General features: G+C 40.1%; 1 pseudogene; it reads left to right on the top strand.

Annotated features, from left to right (window-relative positions):
* The first annotated feature begins 113 nt into the window (after positions 1-113).
* Positions 114-1,105, top strand: LOC101357006 (heterogeneous nuclear ribonucleoprotein D-like; annotated as a pseudogene).
* Positions 1,106-6,267: the final 5,162 nt, after the last annotated feature.

Genomic DNA, 6,267 nt, shown 5'->3' with positions numbered 1-6,267 from the left:
ATTTCAGAACATAGAAAAGGAAGTGATACTTCAAAATTCATTCTATGAGAAGCCAGCATAACCCTAATACCAAAACCAGGCAAAGACACCACAAAAAAAGAAAATTACAGACCAGTATCTCTCATGAATACAGATGCAAAAATTCTCAACAAGCCACTGCTGCCGTGACTCAGTCTGCATGCCAACATCCCCCTGCTGACGACTCCACCACAATGGAGGACATGAATGAATACAGCAACATAGAGGAATTTGCAGAGGGATCCAAGATCAATGTGAGCAGGAATCAGTAGGAGGATGGTAAAATGTTTATTGGAGGCTTGAGCTGGGATACAACAAAGAAAGATCTGACTGAGCATTTGTCTCGATTTGGAGAGGTTGTAGACTGCACAATTAAAACAGATCCAGTCACTGGATGATCAAGAGAATTTGGATTTGTGCTTTTCAAAGATGCTGTTAGTGTTGATAAGGTTTTGGAACTGAAAGAACAAAAACTGGATGGCAGATTGATAGACCTCAAAACGGCCAAAGCTTTAAAAGGGAAGGAAACCCCCAAAAAGGTTTTTGTGGTGGATTGAGCCCACTTCTGAAGAACAAATTAAAGAATAATTTGGTGCTTTGGGAGAGATTGAAAATATTAAACTTCCTGTGGATACAAAAACAAATTAAAGAAGAGGATTTTGTTTTATCACATATACAGATGAAGAGCCAGCAAAGAAATTGTTAGAAAGCAGATATCATCAAATTGATTCTGGGAAGTGTGAAATCAAAGTTGGACAACCCAAAGAGGCAGCAGCAGCAACAACAGAAAGATGGAAGAGGTCCTGCAGTGGGGGGGCAAGGTGGTACTAGGGGTCATGGACAAGGTCAGGGCCAAAACTGGAACTAAGTATTTAATAACTATTATGATCAAAGATATGGAAATTACAATAGTGCCTATGATGGTGATCAAAACCATAGTGGCTGTGGCAGATATGATTATACTGGCTATAACTATGGGAACTATGGATATGGACAGGGATATGCAGTCTACAGTGGCCAACAGAGCATGTATGGCAAGGCATCTCGAGGAGGTGGCAATCACCAAAACAATTACCAGCCACACTAAAGAGGACATTGGAGAAAACAAGAGGAGATGTAGAGTAACCCATCTTGCAGGATGTTGTTGAAGATTGGTCTTCTGTTGATCTAAGATGATTATTTTGTAAAAGACTTTCTGGTGTACAAGACTCAATTGCGTCCAGCTGTATATAGCTGCCAGTTAGTTTTCTTTGTTTTTACTTTGTCCTTTGCTATCTGTGTTATGACTCGATGTGGATTTGTGTTTATACAAATTTATTTGTATGATTTCATGTTACACCTCAAATAAATGCTTCCTTATGTGACTGTTAAAAAAAAATCTAGCCAATAGAATTCAGCATCATATAAAAAAAAATACACCACGACCAAGTAGGATTCATACCAGGTATGCAAGGATGGTTCAACATTAGAAAATCAATCAACGTAATCCACCACGTAAATAAAAGAAAAGAAAAGAATCATATGATCAACTCAATTGACACAGAAAATACATTTGACAAAGTCCAACACCCATTCTTGATAAAAACTCTCAATAATATAGGTATAGAAGGGAAATTCCTCAACATAATAAAGGGCATCTATACAAAACCAATAGCCAACATCATTCTTAAAGGAGAGAGGCTGAAAACATTCCCCTTGAGAACAGGAACAAGACAAGGATGCCCTTTAACACCACTCCTATTTAACATTGTGCTGAAAGTCCTAGCTAGAGCAATAAGGCAAGAAAAAGAAATAAAGAGCATCCAAACTGGTAATGAAGAAGTAAAACTGTCCCTATTTGCAGATGATATGATACTATACATAGAAAACCCGAAAGACTCCACAAGAAAACTACTGGAACTAATAGAAAGATTCAGCAGAGTGGCAGGTTACAAGATAAACATACAAAAATAAGTTGGATTCCTATACATCAATAAAGAGAATGTCAAAAAGGAAATCAAGAAACAATACCATTTATAATAGCCCCTAAAAAAAAAAAAAGTACTTAGGAATAAATCTAACTAGGGATATAAAAGATCTATACAAAGAAAACTATAAAACACTACTGCAAGAAACCAAAAGAGATCTACATAAATGGAAAAACATACCATGCTCATGGATAGGTAGACTGGACATTGTGAAAATGACAATTCTACCCAAAGCAATTTACAAATACAATGCAATCCCAATCCAAATACCAACAACATTCTTTAAAGAGATGGAAAAACTAATCATTAACTCTATATGGAAAGGGAAGAAGCCCCAGATAAATAAAGCACTACTGAAGAAGAATAAAGTAGGAGGACCCACACTACCTGACCTCAGAACCTACATACAGCTACAGTAGTCAAAACAGCCTGGTACTGGTACAACGACAGATACGTTGACTAATGGAACAGAATGGAGAACCCAGATGTAAATCCATCCACCTACGGTCATCTGATCTTCGACAAGGGCCCAAAGTCCATCAAATGGGGAAAAGACAGTCTTTTTAACAAATGGTGCTGGCAAAACTGGAGGTCCATCTGGAATAAAATGAAACAGGACCATACCTCACACCATACACAAAAGCTAATTCAAAATGGATCAAAGACCTTAATATAAAGCCAAAAACTATAAAGATCATAGAAGAAAAAAATAGGATCAACGCTAGAGGCCCTAATACACGGCATTAATAGGATATAAACCATAACTAACAACACACAAACTGCAGAAGATAGATAACTGGAATCTTCTAAAAATTAAACACTTATGCTTATCAAAAGACTTCACCAAAAGAGTAAAAAGAGAACCTACAGACTGGGAAAATATTTTTGGCTATTACGAATCAGGCAAATGTCTAATCTCTAAAATCTACAAGAAAATCCAATACCTCTACAACAAAAAGACAAACAATCCAATTAAAAAATGGGCAAAGGAAATGAACAGACACTTCACCAAAGAAGACATTCAAGCGGCTAACAGACATATGAGGAAAATGCTCGCAGTCATTAGCCATTAGAGAAATGTAAATTAAAACCACAGTGAGATACCATCTCACCCTAGCATTACTGGCATGAATCAAAAAAACAGAAAATAATAAATGTTGGAGAGGCTGCAGGGAGATTGGAACTCTTATTCACTGCTGATGGGAATGCAAAATGATACAACCATTTTGGAAAATGATATGGTGCTTCCTTAGAAAGCTAGAAATAGAAATACCATATGATCCAGCAATCCCACTCCTAGGAATATATCCTTGAGAAATAAGAGCCGTCACATGTATAGACATATGCACACCCATGCTTATTACATCATTGTTCACAATAGCAAAAAGATGGAAACAACCTAGATGCCCATCAACAGATGAGTGGATAAACAAACTATGGTACATACATACAACGGAGTACTATGCAATGTTACGGAACAATGATGAATCTTCGAAGCATCTCACAACATGTATAAATCTGGAGGGCATCATGCTGAGTGAAATAAGTCAATCACAAAAGGACAAATATTGTATGAGACCACGACTATAAAAATTCATGAAAGTTTACACACAGAAAGAAAATCTTCGATGGTTACGAGGGAGGGGAGTGATGCGGATGGAAAAAACACTAAAAAAATAATTTAAAAAAAAGGAAAAAAGAAGGATCTCTCCCCTCCCTCTTCCTTCCCCAAATATTTCCATTGGTATCATGGCAGACAGATCACTCTCTGGTGCCCAAATGTAATCACAAGGTGGATTAGTAGATTTAATAATAGAACATAAAGAGCCGTAGTGTTACTGAGGTGAAAGATAACATTTTCTAATAGTTACGGAAAATAAAGTTCAGAAGTGAAGTGACTTGATCAGAGTTAACAACAAGTCAACAATAGCCCAGAGACTTGTGCTGCAGGATGATTTGTACATCTGTAAAAACTGCGTGGGGGCAGTGTCTGACCTTCTCTAACTTCACAGGGGAAGGAGAATCAAGCTCAATAGCCCAAGGCTGATTCCTATGAGGCAGGGGTCAGACATGCCTCCCCTCTCCACCATCTTTACCAATTCTGAAACCAGTCGTCCCTCCCTCAGCACTCTCTACTTCTTTTTGGATTCAATAATTTATTGCAATGGCCACACAGAACTCACAGACAATACTCATGATTATGGGGTTTATTAGGGAAGCAACAGGTTACAATTCAGGCTCAGGAACACTCAGGATACAGTTCTTACATCAGGACAACCTCTTCTGAGCCATGCTTGCAGGCATGCCTCTCCCCGGCCTTCGGCCTCTGCCCAAAGGCACTCAGCTTTTTCTATCTGTGGGCTGGGAAGCCCACCAAGCCGCCTCCTGCTGCAAGACCTCTCCTGCCAGATCTCTGCTGCTGCTTCTCACCATCTTCAAGGTTACAGCTCGCTTTCTGTCTCCTGGGTCCAGGAGCTTCTCAGCACTGGGAGCCCAGGTCCAAAGGATGTGCTGGTTCCTGACTGTTATTCCTTGGTGGTGGTGGTGGTGTCTTCTCTTTTCTGCCACTGGGATGGCTCATCTCAAGCCCCGCGGGATGGAGTCCCTCCCAATCACTTAGGTGGGAGTTACAAGACCATGGCTAGAAAAGTCACACAAAAGTCATCTATCACACTGCAACATTGTTCTCTGATGTGTCTGTCCTAAGGTGTCTGTGGAGTTGCTTAAGGGGCTCTATGGGCAAGGAGGGGTCCAAGCAGAAGGGATTCCACCAGAGAAGCACTACCTTAGTCTATTTTATATACCAGGCTCCAGTAAAATTTGAAAATCAGTCTACTACATCATATTATTCCTTCTCAGCAATTTGCCTTTTGAATATGAACCAGTCCAACTGGCTATCCTGCCCCGGGCACTTCCAGACTGAGACTATTATTATCATTTGCCCACAGCCTGATTTCCTCAGAATCTGGCCCAAGGTCTTAGGCTGATTGGCCAGGGCCAGACCTATATTTGTGTGGCTGATTAGAGATCTCTCTTTCTAATTATTGGGGATATTCTGCCTCTGGATACTGTGTAGCTCACAGACCTTTAGAAAGGATGCCTTATGCATGTACCTAGGTTTCATACCTGGATGAATGACTCCACCCAAGGTAGTAGAAAGGAGAATGAGGTTAGGCAACAGACCCTGTCCACGGCTACTGTTCTGGCCCATATTTTTGCTGAGGTCTTTAATGAAGTCATGGATATCAAGCTGATCAATTTGGTATGACTTAAAGCTGAAGTGATAGTGAATACCTTGGTTTGGACAAGAGGCAGGAACCTAAACAATTCAAACAGCATTGCACAATGGACATGAACTACTTACTTGTCATCATGGTTCAAAAATGCTGCTTTGCACAGTAGTGAAGTCTCAGTTACTGGATGTGTAAAATCAGGGACTATGTGCCATTTGTGGGGATGAAGAAGAGATTCTCAGACCTCTAATATCCTCCCCAACTGTGAGATTCTAGTCCAATATGCACAGTTCTCTTGAAGAAGCAGGGTCAGTGAATTCTATCTTAAGATGGGAAGAGATGCTCTTCCATATTGCTCCTAACAAGGAATCAATAGAAAAAGTGTCAATGAGATGCCATAACCAAGGGCATTGGATTGATCAAAAGGAGGCTTTCAAGGGCTTTGTAGGATAATGCTTGGGTAAACTCACACCCAAACCTCTTGTTTCATGATCAGACCCCAGATTGGTAGTGAAGTTATGGACCCATATAAGAAGACAGATATTCTAAGAAACCAGAGGGAGAGTCAGAAGGAGAAAGGCATGATGAAGAGCTGTAACAATCAGGCGGCTGTAGTCCAGCTCGCCATTGCCCTACTATTCACAAAAGGCGTCTATAGGCCTCTTGAAAACTGCCCACCAAGAAAGGCAGTCAATATTTCCAGTTTACAGATCAATGGAGACAGAGGTGTGGGAGACAGGATTTACATTTATTAAGCCTTGATTATATGCCAGGTACCATAATAGGTATATTTTCTTATTTATTTTGTTGTTGTTGTTAGGTGCTGTCAAGTTGGTTCCAACTCATAGCAACTCTATGTACAACAGAACGAAAACACTGTACCATCCTTACAATGTTTGCTATGTTTGAGCCCATTGTTGAAGCCACAGTGTCAATCCATCCGTCTAGGGTGTTCCTCTTTTTAGCTGCCCTTTTACCTTACCAAGCATGATGTCCTTCTCCAGGGACTTGTCCCTTCTGATAACATGTCCAAGGTACATAAGAGGAAG

The sequence above is a fragment of the Trichechus manatus genome, unplaced genomic scaffold, assembly GCF_000243295.1.
Source record: "Trichechus manatus latirostris isolate Lorelei unplaced genomic scaffold, TriManLat1.0 scaffold00006, whole genome shotgun sequence".
Taxonomy (NCBI): Eukaryota; Metazoa; Chordata; class Mammalia; order Sirenia; family Trichechidae; genus Trichechus; species Trichechus manatus.
The sequence above is the reverse complement of the archived record's forward strand: the minus strand, read 5'-3'. Positions and strand labels throughout refer to the sequence as shown.